Raw genomic sequence first — 19212 nt, 5'->3', positions numbered from 1 at the left:
CCCATAACATCTTACAAGTGTATCTTCCACTTGGGAGCTGATACAGACTTGGAGTTTAGTGTCTCTGGAATCTCAGTTTTAAAAATACATCTTTTAGTGAAGTTGGTTTTTAAATTGAAGGTCTGAAAATGCCTCTTTTAGAAAGTGAGCATTTTCTTACTTTAAACATTTCATGCCTTTGCCTGTCTCTGAATACACTGCTGGGTCAGGATGACAGTCGCTCTGTTTGTGCATTCACTCTAGATAATCACACAAAGAGAGCTAAGTTGTGCCCTGCTTAGCCTGATGTCCCATCACCAGCCTGATGGGTCTTCCTGAGCTAGAGTGGTGGGAGGAGTTGACACTGACACCTGAATGGGGCTGTGCCTGTCCTCACATAACGCTGTCTACACCACTCTGGAGTGTGTCTGGAGTCCGGGCAGGGAAAGGCAGGGTCCTGTGCACTACAAAGAAGTGCCAGCTGGTGACATTTTCAAGTGGTAAGTAATAGAAGTTTTGGAGGAGTGCCCCGTGGCGAGCAAGCGCACAGAGCGAATCAGACTGCCATAGGGGGGGGGTCTCAGGGGATTCTCTCCATGGGAACTTTGAAAAATAAAGTGAGCGAATGGTGCATTTTCAAGCAAATTTGAGAAAGCTAGACGGTTAATAAAGCAATTGTGAAAGTGTAATCATAACATCAATAAAGAGATTTCATATGATATCATATTGCAACTCTTGTCCTGTGTGCACTGCTATGTGGTACCATTGTATTTTCCAAAATCTCTAAGACTTCAGCCAGGCACCCAACATTGAAGACAGCACCTCCATTCTGAAAATTGTTTCAGCACCACTAGAACAGAGTACAGCCCAAGACAACTTGTTGATGCCGTCTATGGAATCTGTCACAAGGCAGGCCCTATGTTGTTAGTTTATGTCCAGACAAATGACTTGAATTTCACTGCTTGCATTTGAAAGAGCCTGCTTTCAATAAACCAGTGTGTTTATTATGTAGACTGCATGCGACCCATTTGTCAATCCATAAAGACAGCACACAGCAGGGTGGAATTTAGCGCTAATAGCACCCTGTGCAACAATGTTTATTGGCACAACCAATGACCACCTCCACCATGCATCCCCTCACTACCACCCTTTAACAGTGCCCCTTAAGTCTCCATAACCACTCTCTCTCAGATGCACTTAATTAGCTTTATAGCTCCACTCATACCATTGTAGGGAACCAGATCACTTTACATCTCACACACATTACAGAGATAATCAATCATATGTGTGTAAATCAGTGCATAGTAAACGTTACATAAGACAGAGGACTACAAGATGTCACATGTTATCCACACTGGTAGTCTGTATATTTTAATAGTGCTTGGTCTGGTAGAGTACAAACTCCGAATTTAAAATTTAACAACATGGTAGGGGGTTCGTTTTAATGAGAAGAACTGATTTCTATGCAAATGAACCCTTTTTGCAACTTCAGGATAATGAAAGGCTGGGAAATAATCATATTACTCTAATATATACCTTGATGACAGTTAATGGCTCACTGCTCTATATTAGAATTTTAACTTAAAAACTGCAACAAGTAACAAAAGGGTCTCTCTGACAAAAGCAGTAATCCATTCATCTATTTACATTATACGCACTGTGTGATCTGCAGGGTACACACTCTTTGCTGCAGGCATATTAACTCTCTGTGCTACCTTATGCTGGCAAAACTACAATCTCAGTCCAGGAAGAGCATTAATCACCCAAATTATTTTTACAATTTTTCTGTTACCTACAACTGAGAGAGGCAAGGAATGCACACAGGGCTGAGGTCAATAAAATTGGTGAAGGACATGACACAACATGGCAGCCCTTATGAATTAAAGAAAAAAATGCTTGCAGTTTAAAAATTGCCTACCCGGGCTGTAGGGGCAAGACTCAAGGCATGTTTTACAGTGCTACTTTAGAGGGTGGAACAATGAGTGCTGCAGCCCACAGGTAGCATTTCATTTACAGGGCATGGGTACATGTCGTACCATATACTAGGGATATAAAAGTATATTAAATGGGCAAATTAGGTACAAGCAAGTTGTACCAGGTTTAAACGAGAGAGCACAGGCTCTCTACTACTGGTTAATAGGAGTAAAGTGTGGAAAGTCTTGTGGCCAGCAAAAATAGGCCCATCTATAGAAGGTAAAAATATGGTGGTATACCAAACAAAGGATGGGTTTTTCCAACAGAATGGGGCGGCACTCCTTTGATTTTGAGGAATCACAGAGAACTCCTTTGGACACTGTGGGCATGGCAGATTTGTGGCACATTGCACAGCCCGCTCCTGGCGACACACTATTGGTGTCTAGAACATAGTGATTCATTTAGCTGCCTGGTCCACTCTGAATGCACAATAGAAACTGCTGAGAAGTACGTGGCAGAAATGGGCATAGTTATTGACAAATATGCATTATTAAGAATTAATGCATTGAGCTTCCAGAGGTGTACGCCATCCATCGATTTGCTCAAAACCTGTGTCTTCCAGCCACCTGGTATGCCAGATTCTGTTCTCTGAAGCCCTTGTGGGTACCTGTGATTGATTAAAACAGGACTGTGTGAAGATGTCTGACACCACACTGGAGACAACCCTAACAAAATCCTAGACATAGGTTGCGCTGGATACTGCGCTACATGATGTGGGCAGAAGTGATGCCCAAATGCACAGATCTGGCATCCTTTAACAGCCATCTCAACACAGCCAAAAGTAGATTAGACAAACTGGAAGGCAGACATGATAACAACCCTGAAGTCATTGTATTTGAAGACTGCACCAAATGAGATGATGTTCTCCTCAATGAATGCCCTGAAAATGCAGAGGGCAGACATATGATCAGATTAATATCAGATCTCCTGCCAAGGCTGCTTGGTTTCTGCGTCCCAAAAGTAGTAGAGTTCCATAGGGTACATGAAACAAGGCTCAGGATAAAATATAACAAACTATCCTCACTATATTATTGAATCTTGATCAGGCACCAGCCCTTATCATTCAAATAGTGAAAAAGATCAAATTATTTCCACTGTGGGGGGATCCCATACACTTCTCAGTGAACTTTTTGAGAAAAATATTAAAAGTTAAAAAGTTCTGGGTGATGCAACTCATGCTTTGAGATAAAATAAATACAGATTGTTTGACCCGTCGATCGTGAAATACAACATGTTGCGAAGCCTAAAGTCGAACAGTGTTTAATGCAAAATGGTAAGTAATTATAGACAACTGTCATCTCAGCTGAGGGGATCTCACTATAAAAGACTAGTTGGAGCATAATGCAAAAATATATAAAATTTGAACCAGCATATATGCTTCCTCTTAATGGAAGCTTATGGAGCCTATTCATGTGACAGAACCTTGTTGCTTTCAACAAAAATGTATCTAATCAGCAGGTGGAAGGATCTTTTCCCCTGGAATTGCAAGACGTCATTGAGGATGAGACATCATTCATAAGTACAATACTAGCCTCACAATTTTCCTAAAACCTAATTTCCATTTGCCAGGTTTGAAAGCGAATGTTGCACCTATTTAAAATGTGCAAATCTAAACCATAAATAACATGACTTCTGGGCATACTTGAACTATGAAAGCTGGCAAGCACTCTCAGAGCTTTTGGATGATTTGAGCCAATACAAAAGAATATCCATATTTGGTTATATTAATGTATAGGAATATATGAGTGTGACACAAATAGACATACGTGAAACACATAATTATGTTTCCACAATAATGCACATAGATTGAAAGATTTCTGAATACTCTTAGCCTTATGATTTAGAAGCATCCCGTACAGAACTAGACACTAAAGCTAAGGAAACCACTGGTACTTCTGAGTCTGGGTAGTCGGAAATGGCCAAGGACTTTCATACATGTGATTGTTAGACCTGTCATTCAACAGACAAACCAAAGGCAAACTTTCAAAAAGATCTGGCTTTAATCAGGTGGAAGAGATACTAACAAAAGACAGAGATAATCCCAGAGTATTCTTGAAAGGAGGTCGCTAAATTCCCTTTTTGTTGTTACTACCAGATTCTTGAGGTCTCCTTTAGTTGTCATTTAATTTCAGTATGCACGTTTTAGCCTGTTGCCCCTTCTAGAGTTTATGGCATACAGGCGTTCACTCAGGGTAGGAGGCTGCGACTTCTTGTGAATGCCTGAACTCATGCTGAGTCCCAGGAGATGAAGATTCCCCCACCAGATACTCTAGAACGCTTCATGTGATCCAGGTTACTGGTCTGTTCTCAATCTGTGGCTCTCAGTGTACTCTTTGGAAGTGCTAGACAAGACGTCTGTTTTGCTACATATGTCTCACTCATCTGGAGTGGTATCATAAAATAGTCTGCCAAAGGCCTCTTCACCATTCTGTGTGCCCTCCTCAATCTCACTGTCCTACCATTCTGGATCTCAGCTCTCCTTTTTTCTTTCCCTCACCCCAATTCCACCCCAAGACAATGCAGTGCAACAGTTTTAAAATCTAGCCTTCTCTTCTGATAATTATCCTACTCTGGAGGTCTGAAGCGTGTTGCTCAGTGTAGCAGGAGCTCGCTCCAAGTCACAAGCAGGTTTGCTTTTGATCCTATTGTTCAGTCACAATTGGCAACTCATTTACCCATGCTTCAAAATATCCCATCTTCGTTCTATCCAGTTAGGGACACACATCCTACTACCTGATATAATTGACTGTCTACATTTCTGAATTTCATTGATATTGTTCCTCCTTCTTGTTGTTGCCGCATGTTTCAGAAGTTTATTGTTACCTAGTTTCAGCCTATCTGAACATTTTCAACAAATGACTCCATGATCTCCAGCCCCTCACCTTACTGTGATATGCCCTATTGTGAATTATTATAAAGTGCAGTATCCCATGCTGCCCACAGACCACCCATTGAAAGTTCTGGCCATCCATTCTCAATGTTAATAACCTTTGCTATTCCATTATGTCAGGTGCGAAAACGAACTGCATTATTTCAACACCAATCATATAAATGTAACACTTTTACAAGCAACACACTTGTCAGAAATCGAATCCCTAAATATAAAGCATGACAGGGTGGGAACAGTAGGGAGAAGTAGCCACAACAATAGAACCGAGGAGACCACCCGTGACTCCTGTAACAATACTAGGAAATGCAGGGTGGTCCTCTTAACTGAAAATAAACCAGCCCACAAGAATATTAGGACATGGACTGTGGGCAGATATGCCTTTTCTGAAACTCAGACCACTGAATAAGTACAGTGTTAGTGGGGACCATATATGTGTCAGACACACACAAACAACAGATTATTTCTATTTCATCAAGACCTTTCACTCCATTTGAAAAACGCCTACTGCCTATAGTGATGGAGGGGGGGAGGAACACAAACCTAGGACCATAAGCACTTCTAGACAAATCAGGACACCTGACACATGCAATGGGAATGACAAAGGCATGCTTTTTGATTTGGTAGCAGGCCATACTCTGACAGATATATGGAGATTGATTGACCTTATGTATAAGGAATATCATTTCCTCTCTTGTCTCCATGGTACCTTTTCTCCAATGTATTATTTTCTACTACACGGCTCACTCTTATCTGGTGTTTAGTGCTGGTTAGGGGTAATGGGTGGTAGGGATAATGTTAGGGTTTAGGGGTCGGTAAGAGTGTATGGGGTTAGGATATTTTTTGTTTTTAGGAATGGGTAGGGGTATAAGGTTGTATGGGTATTTTATGGGATTAGAGGTAGGTAGAAGTATGGGGTGGTTAGGGTATTTTTAGGTTTTAGGGGTGAGTAGGGTAGCAAGGTTAATTTAAGGGTTTAGGGGTGGGTAAGTTTATAGGGTAAGGGTATAGGGTGCTAAGGGTATTTTTAGGGTTTAGAGGTTGGTAGGGGTGTAGGGTGGTAAGGCTTTTTAGGGTTTAGGGGACTAGGATTGGGTAGAAGTAAAGTGTGTTAAGTGTAATTAATAAATAGGTGGGTTTGGGATTTCCTTCAATAAAGAAGAAAAAATTATAATTGGTGTTTAAAAAAATAGCGTTACAAGAGTTTAGGGTGCCTTCGTAAAAAAACATTTTTAAAATAAAGGTAAATGCATGAGTGGTAAAGGCATATTTGTGGTAAAGGCATGCATTGTAAAGGATGCGTGGTAATGGAATGCGTGGTAAAGGTAGGCACGGTAAAGACATACCTTTTGCTTTGATTCAATTATCTTTTGAATCGGGGCATGCTAGTCCTCCATTTACTATATGGCACAAGAGGCCACTTCACACAGGGGTTTCTGTGATAGAAAAATCTAAAGTAGGATATTAGTAACCACATGTTGCACAATGTAGATTAAAACACTTCTACACAGATGACATTGGCAGCAGACAAAGCCACCTGATGAGGATACATGCTGCAGAATTCTTCAGTTGCCAAATGAAAGTCAAAGACTGTATAAACGAGGCTTAAGGCCTGACTCAACGACTCAACATAATGCCATATTATTGATTCCTCAAATGTCAGTTTGAATAGGGCAATATTGAGCATGACGCCCTTTCTATGGAAAGGAGAACGAGCCCTAGGGAAAATTCAACAAAGATATTATGAGTGCAGGGAGAAGGCAGGTAAACATCTAGCAGGGAAAGCATATATAGATAATTAGAGGTAGAGGGGAAACACTTAAACCCGTCCTCCTTTCCAACAAAGACTTTCACTACTAGTGCTCAAGTGAACTACACCAAGACTCCAACTTTTCTATTATATTGAGCCTTTCTGGACTAACACAGGTACATTTAAAAATGTATATCTCAACTTCTACTTATTGTATTTTTGTTGTTTTGGTCTCGTTTTATTTGTAAAAATCGTTAGCTAATTTTCTACAATGGTGTTAGGGTTTTAGTGGTGTTTTTCAGTGTGTTACAGTGTTGCACAAATATGTTGCACATTTTCTCTTAAGTTAAGAAAGCCTGCCAGTGGATTAGCACAGGTTAATTTATGGTGCGTATCTGACCTACCCTGACCAGTTTTGTGGTTCCTGCTTGGAAAGGGTGCATACATCTGCTAACCAGAAACCCAATTGCTAACAAATGGTAACACAAGAATTCAAATACTTGGGCATTTGTCCAATCAGAAGCTTCAAATAAATAGTGGAGGATAATTAAATGTTGTTCCCTGGTTTATCTCAATCTCTCAACGTGGGGCAGGACTGTGAGTGAGACATCCTTAGGTGCCCAAGATATGACCTCACCACCTTCATGCACTAATCACTACCTCTGAATATTGATATCCCATTGCTACACCCCATGTTTGAAGCCTGGAAACTGACACATAGATGGCAAAAAATATACCCCCAGTACAGTGCAAAATCTGGCACAATGTGGGACTACGAGTGGTAGGAAAGTCTCTAAAGTGGATAATTTAGTTATCAAAGGGGATACTATGGTAAAGCTGTACGAGGATGTTTTACCCAAGCTATTCCATGACCTCTGTTTGCAGTTGAGCTATGAATTCTCCTGTCATTGGCAATATTGTCATCTTTCACATTATTAAAGTGCTGCCTTGGTTCTCGTGCACGTAAAGCAACAACTCAATAAATCAGACAGTGCTGGCTCTCTTGGGGTTTGGTTTCCAGCATATACAAATCCTTATTATAGAATTGTTATCAATATCGGTTCTGAATCACACCTGCATCATTTAGCAATTGCAGTTCAGTTTACACCCCAGAAGATTGGTCATCTATTCTATTGGCTCATGATAGGACTTTGACATTTCTGTACTGAAGACCTTTACATTTTCGGTGAGCCTCTTTATGACCCCATTCAAGTGCTGGTGTTGTGACTGGGGAAACTGTGACCTGCATGTGCTTTGGAAATGCCGGAAAGTATAACCATAGTGACCATAGTATGGAATCGACTGCATTGGTCATTGGATTTAGGCTTCCACACTCTGCACACCTGGCCATACTGCATGATCATACTAATGTGGATGGGTTGTTGGCAATTAGTTACCAGTGGATCGCTTAACTCACTTGGGTGGTGAAAATGTGTATTCTGAGCCACTGGCGTAAGCTTTCTTTACTCACTGTAGATGAGTGTCTTCTGGAACTCCTATGGGTTCCTTCATACTAACACATTGACTATAATTAAAACAGGAGTCAACTGGAGATCATTGAGGGTATATTGACCCCGTTTATTAGGAACATTCAGAGATTGAGAAAGTCATGCCTAATAGTTGGGTTAGGTATTTTAAACTTATATACTGGGTTGAAATTTGACGTGATGTTTGATGGTATCCTATAATGAAAGGCTCATTTCAATACTGTATTCTACTGTATGCTCACAGCGAACGCAAGTCTATATTGCATATGGAGATTGTGGGTATTTCCAGTGGGCGCTGGTGTTTGATCTGCCCTGTGGAAATCTTATTTGATGACTTTCTACCACTCTCTGACTGGGTTGACCACTCAACGATAGGCTCTGTGCCCCGATTGCACATGTTCTCACTGAGGTTCACTGTTGACAAATTGATTATCGGAATGGAACTTTAAAACCTCAATATATAGAGCTTGCAAAGAAACCTGACCCAGCAACATACAAAATACCACAGGAATGGTAGCTGTTGGTGTGTGGCACAAGAAAGAGCTAAAAGAATTCCCCTTATGAGGTGATGGGAGTTCCCAGGCTCTTTCCTGTTGTGAAGGTTAGTTGCTCCGGTAGAAAGAGTTTAAATAAATGTTTACATAAATATGCCATTACTCTATGCCTCACCATTGGAGTTTTGTATTTCGTACCTTGTCCAGTGAATGATGGATCCTCCTGATGACAGATTGTTCTTTAACATCTAGTAACAGGGAACCTGCTTTTCCCAGTGTATCAGACTATCATTCAGAGGAAATGCTCTGTATGCCATATGAAAACTGAGACGCAGAAGACCAAATTTGACTACATATGTTATATTATGATAACTGGTATGAGGTATTTTAACAGCACAGGGTTTGGCATTTTCTTGGCCTTCTTGTGCAGACATTGGCCAGTAATACTGGTTCATCAATCAATCATTCCTGAGTCCACTGGTGGGGATGTGTGGTTTGAAGGGATATTTTATTCTCACAGAAATTTTCTTTTTTAAAGGGTTTTGCGACCTTCTAACCTAACCCATGTGAAATGTGCTTCTGCGGTGTGTTGTTTCTGCATGGTGATTCAAAGCGGGGTCCCCCAGCCTAACATGTATCAGCTGTGAGACATAATAAAACGAAAATCCAAGGGAAACGTCTTAAGGCACTATTTTGGTAACAAAAACAGCAATCTAAGACATGAAAACAATACCGACTTTGAAATGCATAGTGCTTGGTCCTAGAAACGCTTTAATTATTCTTGTTTCATTCGCCAAACATGCCAGTTCATCTGTTTACAGAATCACAGTTAGCGATCCAATTCTTTTGTTTTACTGTGCTGGATGCATTTTATCTGAATTCTCTCTTTCTCTCTAGATAATACAGTTGAGCCAATTATTGAACACATGTTGTCTATAAAACAGTATTGGCAGTACTTTATTTAAAGCAGACCATCTACAGTAAAACACAATACTAATTAAACCAGAATAATTATATTTTCAAAGTTAGTAAAAACTAACAATTAAAAAAGACGATTAAACAACAGAGTTAATGCTAACAGCAATTTATTTACTAATTAGAGGGCCCTATAGTTTAATTTTCCTGTTGTTGGCTAATTAAAAGATTTTGAGTGTTTAAAGCTGTGTTTGGGTTGAGGGTGTTGAACTGAAGTTGGGAGGACTGATCATGTATATTCTGCAATAGTGGCATGGTTATTGCCTGTAAGAAAATAGGTTATTAGTTGAACTGGCGGTGGTTCGACCTCAAGTAATAAGTACTACATTCTACACAGGTTAAAAAAAGGTTTGAATAAATTCAATCCCTGGTAGATATGACAAAGAGCAGACAGGCTTAATTCAGGCAAAAGTGTAAAACAATTAGCCGTAACCAAACAAGTCAAAAGCAAAAACACAACACAATAAAATCCCACAACCCTTTTCTAAACGTCAAGAAAAAGTAATAAGTATATCAACTCCAAAATAATTAAAATCGATTAAAGAGAGCCTGGGATGTGTATTGTTATAGGTTTAGGGCAAAAGCACCACGTAAAAGAAATGTGGCAATCAAAATTCACTGTTCATAGTTGACTGTGGCCTAGGCAACATTTTAAGGCCTACTTAGATGGAACAGAGGTCAGCTACACCAAGCTTGCAAACCTAGGAAATGTTTGTTACTTTCTAACTTAGAAGCTGATTTAATCTTGGAGGGAAGGATACTCCATCGCAACGGCAGTGCCTACTGCCAACATAATAGTCTGCCCAACCGATTTGTATGTAGGCAGACATTTGAGGTAACCACAGAAGAGACTACTCCGTCTCCACCACGACCACACTCTTCCGAAAGGCCAAAGGAGAATGGGTCATCAGAGTTTGGCATCTATGTCCTTACACCTAATTTTGATGGGTGGACATATATGTTAGTTTTCTCCGATCACCACAGTCAGGAAAAAACCTGGCCAAACTCTAATGGCAGAGCAGTATTGTTTTTTTAGTTTGTTAAAAAAAAAGTCAGATAAAAGGATGTTCTTTTTGACAATAAAAATAAAGTTTGATTGTTGGTTCTGTCAGGCTGACCAAGCCAGGAGTCAAATTTAAAAAAATGTTGACAGAAACCGCTGTGACTGCAGTTCCTGCTAGTGCTTCAGAAATTACCACTACATTGGTACTCATTTCTAAATTTGATTGGTGGGGACTCCGTCAGGGTAAAGGGGTAACATACTCCATTGCCTGACGAACATTCCTCTACCTGCCAATGTATAAATCACTTCATAGAGCTGGACCAGGTTGTAGTCTGTATCCAGCGAAGCCTTCTCAAATTCAGGAAGTGGTTGGATGATGTTCAAGCTGCTAGTTTTGTAGGAAACTCTCTGAGTGGGACAACTTACATGCATTCACTCAGTCAAAATTCCTACGTTGGGATGTAGGCCTTATTTAGAATTGTCGGAGAGGATAACCCATTTAAACATGGCAGATATGCCATTCTCAGTATTACAATGGCTGTAGGGAATAATGGACTTGTATTGAAATTGACGGGACATATGTCATGTTTGTAATGGAGTACCCCCTAAACTCTAATTAAGGCCTTAGTTACCAGCAGAAAACCTAGGAATCAGTAGGATGCACCTCAGGAGTTAGCATCGCACCTTGCCCAGATATCCATGAGGGGAACCCTTTTCTTTTTGGAGCAGTTTCAATTGGTCACTTTGAATTCTCCCTGGACCTTATTGGCAACACTTATAGTCCAGGACCAACTCCAGCAGAGGCCACCAGCACAGTCCAGTCAGGGTCCACTTGCCACTGGTCAACTAGTCATTCATCAAATAATCCTCTTGCAGCTGTTGAGATCCATTTAGCCATACACGAGGTTAAGTGACCTTTGGAATACACTTTTCAGTCCTGGGCACGGAAGGAAGCAGGTCCAGTGAGTTCAGTCTCCACACAGGTCAAAAACAGCATGTCCAGTGCTCTTTCATTCTTCTACAAGTGAAATGAAATGAAATACCAGCATTTGTAAAGCGCACAGCTACCTCCGGAGAGGTGTCCGGCGCTGGGGGCCGTCAGGAAGACTAAGCAAGCTATTGCCCAGAGTCACATGGTGCTGGGCTAACCTGCCGCCGGTGATCGAACCATGAACCCCATGGTCCAGAGTCAGGCACCCTGGCCGCTGCGCCACACCTCTTCCAAGTCCAGATGTGTTATGAAGTTCTGTGTGTGAGATGCTATTTTTGATCAATTCTCCCACAAGTGATTGAGGGCCACTCCGGGTCACTCTGCAACCAATGGGTATAAGTCCCCAAGGGTAAGATTTTTTTCTCTTCCAGCACATACTGTTTTTTTACTGTAAACTATTGCAAAGTGCACCAATCTTAGTAAAATCCAAAATTGCAGAACCTTTTTGATCCTGGACACCGAGGAGTATGTCTAAGGTAATGAACTTATTCTCAATTACACCAAACTGGACCTGGCTCGTTCCACTGAGCCAGCAGGGCTAAAGTGTATCATGCAATCAAAATCCCCCTTTCCTTTAGGCTTCCCTTAGCTCTCAAGCATAAAAGAATAGGCCTCCACCTGTGCCCTTTCAAGTTAGTGAAGTTCTTGGACCCTCTTCAACTGCCCTTCTTGGGTTGAGCTGGATCACATACATCATGTAGTCCATCCTGCCAGACCCAAGATATTTCACACCTCATCAAAGGGACATACTGACAGCGGTGCCCGTTGACAGAAATGCCAATTAGCCTACTTAAGGTTTAGGTAAGCAAATTATAACTCTCTAAGAGTTACTGTTCCTGTATATTTAGAATCTAAAATCTAATTTCACCATTGAGAGGGATTTTTTAAATAAATAGAAAAGAAGTGTTTCAATGCATGTTGTAGTATGTGCTTCGGCAAAGCTTCAAAAATAGTATTTTAATTGTAATTTAACTTTCCTAACGGAATAAGCCACAACCCAAAAGAAATTAATATAGCTTTTGGGCACAATAGAAATTTTGAAAGCCTATTGTATGCATGTTCTATATTTAAATGCAGTGCACCCTATTATGTGGGCTTCAGCTGTTAATTTGTGTGGCTTATTCAATGTTTGAAAGTAGGATTCCCCCCTGTCAAAAGGGTTATTTTGACAGGTCTGTATGCAGGCTAAAAAGCTACAGCAGAAAGGCCATGCTAGTAGTCTTGAAGCCATGTTTACCTGCCAGGCCTGTCGATGGAACAGAAAAAAGGTCCGGCTGTCCCTGCTGTCCACAGTTGTTATTTAACTTCCTTGCCCTTAGTGCATTTTCTGCATGACATACACTAGACTTTAAAGGAAAGTTAAATGTGCCATTTAGGCATTTGGTCATTTTGTCCTGCTTAAGGGATCAGAGCCCATGTGCTAGATACTGGAAAGAAGTGCCCTAGAACTCAGTTTTCAAGAACCAGCAACACTAGTCCACAAAAAAATAAGGGGGACTAGGCCAAAAGAGGCCTTTTTCACATTACCTCATTTAGTTTTGTTCTTGGTAAATAATTAAAATAATTAAAACTGTGACCATAATTGTATTTTCCTGTGATATTTTGGAGCTTGTATAGAGTACAATCATTTGACACTATGAGGAGAAAAAATAATATGTTTACAATACACAAACAGTCCCCATTTGGGAGAACTAGTATTGAAAAGTTCCGCCCTTTCGCTCATTTAGCACACTCCTTTGACAAGAGATGCAGTGATCCATCTGATACATATTTGGTGGAGTAAGTAGCGTGGGCTACTTGGGATATGCTTTGTGGTGTAAGTTGTGATCCTACTTGGGGTATGCTTTGTGGTGTAGGTGGTAGCATGTCCCCATGAACTCAACTCTCTTTTTGGGGATCTTTGTTTAACATCCTCAAGTGTAGGTTTCTGTAGCCAATCGAGGCATAGTTTCCCTACACTGTATGTTGTTACTATACCAGGATGCTGTCTTTGAACATATCTTGGGTCTGGCCTGTTGATAGTGAAACCCTGTGTTTTGTTCAGGAATCAATCTTGACGGTTATTTGTGTCTGTGTGCCAGAGCAACCATTTTTTCTATTCTGGATCTGATCTTTTGTGATTCAAAATATTATGTACGTCGACCTCCCCACTCGTAGTGCTATTACTAGTAGGTACAGGTATGGTCAGTGTGCTCATGTCCTTAATCTTGGTTAACCCAAGGCAAGACGTTTGTTGGACAGTGTCATTCAAAAACATAATTTGCTCAGGGATGACACATGCTCTAAACAAAGCTTCTACCTCCTGCACTTGCCAATCTTTTGTACCCCAGACAGTTTTTGTCTAAATGTTGTCTTTCCAAAAGTCGAAACCCTGTCTAGACAGTTGGGCAATAAAGGTTGCAGAATAAATCTGTTTCGTATTGGTTAACATATTTTTCGTTCCTGTTTTGTTAACATTTTAAAGTAAAACGATTCAGCATTTCATAAATTGAACACTGAAAATATGGAAATTCCATTACAAAAGTTTTTGAGCTATCCTTTGGAGGTGTAGGACAATGTTCCCATTGGTTATACATATATACATTTCTAGGCAGTGCAGATTTGTGCAAGAAATACTGACCATAGTGGTTATAACAATAAATTTGTTCATAATCTGATGAACCCTCAAAATAATCACGATTTGTGAATACCGCAGAGATTTCTAGATCTGACATCATATTATTAACAGTCTCGAAGTCCCAATCATCAGAAAAGATACTAGAGGTAATAAAGTCACTTAATGAAATCTTGAATAATTGTGCAATCTTCTACAGTTCCGGCGGGCCATACATGTCATATTCAGTTCTGTCCCAAACTATACCATCTGTTAAAGGAACGGCTGTGATGTTTACTGCTGACAAGTCTCTTTGTTCACAATGGGATGATTTGTGTGGCTGGAGAAGTAAGTTCACTCTTTTACTTGCTGTGTCCATTTGAATATAACTTCCATTTATCAGCATACCCAGAGTTATTACCAGAGCTAAACAAAGTAGAAAGAAGAATATTCCCAAAACAAGCCATAGTTCAATCCATGGTGAAACCAGATAAGTCTTTTTCAGGAGTTGAAAAAAGTCTGTTGCTTGTTCTTTGAAAGTTCTTTTTGCTGGCGTTGTTTCAGGTTCGCTGGTATCCTCAGAAAATGTATCAGAGTTAATGAAACAGCCATAGGCAGTTCTGTCAATGGTTGGAATTGCATCCTGATTTGTTGAAATCACTGGAACCACTTTATCACTTGTTACTTCATTGTAGACGGGTGAATCAGGACGCACTGTTATTTGGGTCTCAAGAGGAACAAGTTCCATAGCTTTGTTGCTTAGTCCTTCATTTCCTACTGTAGAATCTTCAAAGGTGATGAGTCTCTCAGTTTGAACCTCTTGGATTGTAGCTAGAGAGAGTGCGTCTGCTACATTGGTGGAGTCCACTTGGCCTACTGCTTAGTATTGGCCACATAGTGTGGTTTGATCAGGTCGATGGACACAAATCGGTTCTCCTTTTTATCAGCAGTGAGCGGCAGTATCACTGCTCTTGTTCAGTGGATTGCTAAGACAGGTACTGGTTGTCTGTAAGAAGGCCCAATATTCCTTCTTGTCCGCGATCTTCTTTCTTTGGGATCCAGATAGGCCTTGCTGGGACGGTTGGTTTTTTCCCAGTGGTGGTTGGCCTCAGGAACATGTTGATTTGTTTCGATCTTAGTTCAATTAAGTCCTTTAAAACAGACAAACGATCTTTGATATCAAGTTTCTTATGTTCCACCACTGTTCCATGACAATCAAGGTCTGGTACCAAAATTCTTGTCCCAAATAGGACCTCCTATGGAGTGATACCCCCTAGAGAACTTCTTGACAAATTGTTAAGACTACGTAGGACCCCATGAAGATGTTTGACCCACCCATCACCCGAACCTAATTCTCTAGCTGTTATAGACTGCTTTATGTCCCGTTTTTTTCTTTCCACAACAGAATTTCCCTCAGGATGGAATGGAGAAGAGTACCGCAATGCAACGCCCAAACTGGCCATGGCTTCTTTGTAAGATCGAGAGCTAAATGCAGGGCCCTGGTCAGTGTAGTGTGCCTATTGCATATGTGCTGATAAAGACTTGCAAATCTTTTATAACGGTTCGAGCGTCAGTCGAGCGCTGAGGCCACATCCAAAGGAACATTGACTTAGTGTTTGTGGGACTGCATTCGTCCATTAGGACGCCTGCATGTAGATAGTCTAATGCTGTCTAACAATGTTGTCTGTACTTGGTTGGCTATGCTATAGTCAGGTATCTGGGAGCGTTCTGTGCTGCGATCTCTATTGCAGTTTATGCGGTTAATGACAAAGATGTGTATATGTGCATTCATCCCCGCCACCAGTACATCTCTTTTAAAGCTAATATTGTTTTAGAGACCCCCTGATATATCAGACCCTCTCCCAGATGTGCTTCAAAAATCAAAGCTGTCCTATGTTCCATGTTTGGAATTACCCTATCCCCCACTCCAGGAATTCGAACAAAAGGAACGCTGTTTGCATCAATTATATATGAGTATTTGAGTGGAAACGCTTTAGGTAACGCTGCACCGCTGCCTTTGCTTGCATCATTGACAGCCGGTATTATTTTTGTTTTTGAACGAGTGATTGCAGCTACGAAAGCCGCACCGCCCACTTCGCGGCTTCATCAGCCAATGAATTCCCTTCAACGTGAACGCCATCACGGTGATGACTCAGCGTGTGTATCACGTGATTGTGTGGTAGTCTATTTCGCAACTGGACTTCTTGTTCCCAAAGTGTTTTATGCCTGATTGTGCCACCTTTTGCATCTTTAAAACCATTTTGAAGCCAATTCTGTAAATATTCATTGTAAGATTGTACACAGTAGAAGGAATTGCACACTATGATTGTGGGGAAATTGCGATCCATATTTTCAAGTGCCATGATGAATGCTTTTAGATCAACTCGCTGAGCTGTACAATCTCCTAGAGATTGCGCTTTTGTGACCATAGGTCTAAATTTGCCATCGTGCATACGACCTTTAACGATCGCGCATGCAGCACTATAAGCTTGTTTACCTCCGTAGCGGGTTGTGCTGATCTGTCAGTATTAATTATACATTCATTCTCTTTTAGAAGTAGAATTTCAGCAGGCACAGGACATTCTTGTTCGTATTGCAGGAATGCTTGTGCTTTCAAGTAAGGATCAAAAACGTATTCAACATCAGTTGCAGCAAGAGAATTAACCCATTGTATCCATCCTAGTTTTTCAGCGTTTTTGGAGGTTGGAGCAATGCACACTTTACTAAAAAATGTGGCTGCCTGGCTTTTGCCTTCACTTGATAATTCATATTCTAGAAAAAGGACGCTGAGATGAGCAATTCTTGATTTTTTAAAATTGAATTTATACCCTTCAGAGGTGAAACCCAATATAATGGTGTTCACCCTGTTCAAGTGCCTTTTCAGGTCATCGTCTGTCCGATAGATATCATCGACATATGACAATACCTCATCATCATGAGTTTGTAGGAACTCTGTTACCCTTGCTGAAAATAATCCTGGACTATTCTTGAATCCTTGAGGGAGACAACAGAAGTGACGCTGTGTCCCCTTTATTGAGAAAGCAGTCAAATACCTACTTTCAGGTGCAATGTTTTGACAAAAGAAAGATATTTTATACGCACAATGTTATTCATTAATGCTGTACTGTGTGCATTTTTCACTGCAATTGTTTTGCAACAAGAGGTTAGGTGTCTGTAATCCAAAACTAGACGATATGTATTGTCTGGTTTGGAAACAGAAAGCAAAGGATTGTTCATTGATGAAGTGCATGTTTCAAACACCCCTTGGTATTCAAGTTGATCTAAAATCTCTCTGACCTGTTTTTTAGCTTCTTGCTTAATTGGAAACTGCCTTTGTGCAGTTGGTTGATTTTTTAACTGGATTTTATGGTGAGGTGAGTCCTCATCCCATCCTACATGATTTTTGTATAATGCTGGGGCTTGGGCAACTGCCCATTTCCTGGCATAAGTATATTTTGAATGTACTGGACTATGGTTAGAGCAGCTGGCATAATGATGTCATCGCCATGTGGGCACTCCCTGCCAAATTCTGCTGACCAGTCTTGTTCAGCTAGAAGTATCTCATAACCGTTTGAAAGTCGCTCCCAAAAGAGTCCTTTCACTTTCCTTGGTATGTCTCCCTCCATCCGGAGTGTTATTTCATATAACCTATGTGGAGAACTGACCCTGGTATCTGCAGTTTCAACTTCAATGGCTTCATTCAAGTCCACTGTCTCCAGAAGTCCCTTTAGGTTCTGGGGAGCTATTGATACTTCTTCTGCACTATCCAACATTGTCTGAGCCCATTCTCCGTTCTTGAGTTGCGTTCTCAAGATCCTCGGCATGTCTGATTTTTAGACCTACTACCTTCTTTTTGGTGAATTTAGGTTTTGGTTTGCTTTTCTGAACGTGTTGATTGTCTTTGGACTTCACACATTCTTCTTTGTTTTCCGACTGTCCTCTTCTTTCGGATGTCTGTGACGATATCAGAAAGGTACGAGAGGAACGTGTATCAGTAACTTGATACCTGTCAGGTTTTCTCAAATTATCCCTAATCCTGAGGTTGCACCTCCTTTCAGAGGGCTCCTTTTGAGGAGACCTACCTCGGGATTGAGAATCTTTCTCTTTTGAAAGTTGTGTATTATTTTCTCACTTCTTTTTAGAAGAGGTAGGAGTGTTTTTAGTGAAGACCTTTTCAGGGCTTTCAGACAGTTGTGGTTTAACTTTTTTCCCACCCAAACTGTCTCTGCCTAATTCTTCATATGATTTTTCAATCATTCTGGCTAGTTCTTGTGGTTGATCTGTTACATCAAATTCCCTTAATTTCTTTTGGATTGCCACTGCAGCTGCTTCTCCTTTAATATTAGATAATATTATTGTTGAGACCTGGGTGAAATTTTTCAGTAACTTCCTACCTAGGTTCAGAGCAGGCTCTGTCCCGTATTTGTTTTGAATCTGGTTCATGATGTCAGGTATTACCGCCATAGACGGAACAGCATGTGTTTTAGTGTAGATTGCAGCGAAGGCTGTGCCCCAAGTGGTGCAGTCTTCCAGATGTGGTATTATCCCCATTGGTAAACATATTGTTAGAATTCTATGTTTGTCATAGGGACTGGTATTGGGAAATACCGCTTTGATTTGAGTAGTTTTCTGAGCTATCCAGAATGGAATTTGTTCACGTTTTGAGGGTAGTTTACCCATGACTGCATGTAAAGTCTGTGGTGTAATTTTTAGTGTATTACCCTGGTGAGAGGTTTGTTGTGTAATAACTATTGGAGGTTAGACTGTGAACGTCCACATGACATATTGGACCAATTGTCTGTAGATTTTAATTAACTCTTTGAGTTAGGTAAGTATTTCTACATCTGTCATGTCTTCGATTTCAGGATGAGATGTATAACCTGCTAAAACCGGCCATGTTGCTCCTGGTCTACCTAGTGAACCGAGCCTGGTAATGTGATTTAAATGTTTTAAGGCACCTTTAAACCAGAACTCATGCTCCTGGTATGTGAGTGAAATTTCAATATCCTCGAAAGGAATATATTCCTCTGGTGGTTCATCTTCTTTGTAGAAGTGAAACAAATGTGTTACTGGATTTGA

At 40.6% G+C, this 19212-nt stretch overlaps 1 protein-coding gene across 1 annotated transcript in view; it reads left to right on the top strand.

The window, feature by feature from the left end:
* Positions 1–19212, top strand: part of GABRA3 (gamma-aminobutyric acid type A receptor subunit alpha3) — a 1474619-nt gene that overhangs the window by 537128 nt on the left and 918279 nt on the right. The gene's annotated exons all lie outside the window — the stretch shown is intronic.

Source organism: Lissotriton helveticus, chromosome 4_1 (genome assembly GCF_964261635.1).
Source record: "Lissotriton helveticus chromosome 4_1, aLisHel1.1, whole genome shotgun sequence".
Taxonomy (NCBI): Eukaryota; Metazoa; Chordata; class Amphibia; order Caudata; family Salamandridae; genus Lissotriton; species Lissotriton helveticus.
This window is presented reverse-complemented; position numbering and strand designations above follow the sequence as displayed.